The sequence below is a fragment of the Haemorhous mexicanus genome, chromosome 4 (assembly GCF_027477595.1).
Source record: "Haemorhous mexicanus isolate bHaeMex1 chromosome 4, bHaeMex1.pri, whole genome shotgun sequence".
NCBI lineage: Eukaryota > Metazoa > Chordata > Aves > Passeriformes > Fringillidae > Haemorhous > Haemorhous mexicanus.
In genome coordinates this window covers 5,011,395-5,011,849 of record NC_082344.1, presented here as the reverse complement: position 1 = coordinate 5,011,849, position 455 = coordinate 5,011,395, and positions in this window count along the sequence as shown.

The following is a 455-nucleotide window of genomic DNA, read 5'->3' as shown; positions in this document are numbered from 1 at the left end:
GCGCCGGGCCCCGGCGGCACCGCGCCGCGCCGGGCCCCCGCCGCCCCCCGCCGCCAGCGCCGGGCGGCCTCGGCCCCTGCCCCGGCCGTCCAGCCTCGCCTCGCCTCGCCTCGCAAGCCCCGATCCCCGCCGAGCTCCCGACACGTCGCGTCCCGGCCGGTCCGCGGGAGCTGCGCAACGGTGCTGCCGGAATCGGGAGAGCGGGAAGCAAGACAGGCGGCAGAACCCAGCACGCCGGGTACGGGCTCCCCGCCGGCACCGGGCTGCCCCCGCCGCGCCCCGCCCCCGACCGCCCCCGCGCCGCGCCGGGGGCCGCTCCCTGCGCCGGCACAGCCGGGCCGGCCATCCCGGGGGACCGGGCAGGGGCGGCAGCGGGTCCCCGCGCCGAGGGACCCCGGCCTGGAGCGCGGGGCTCTGTCCGGCTGAGCACCGCTGCCGGCAGCGCTGGAAACGGG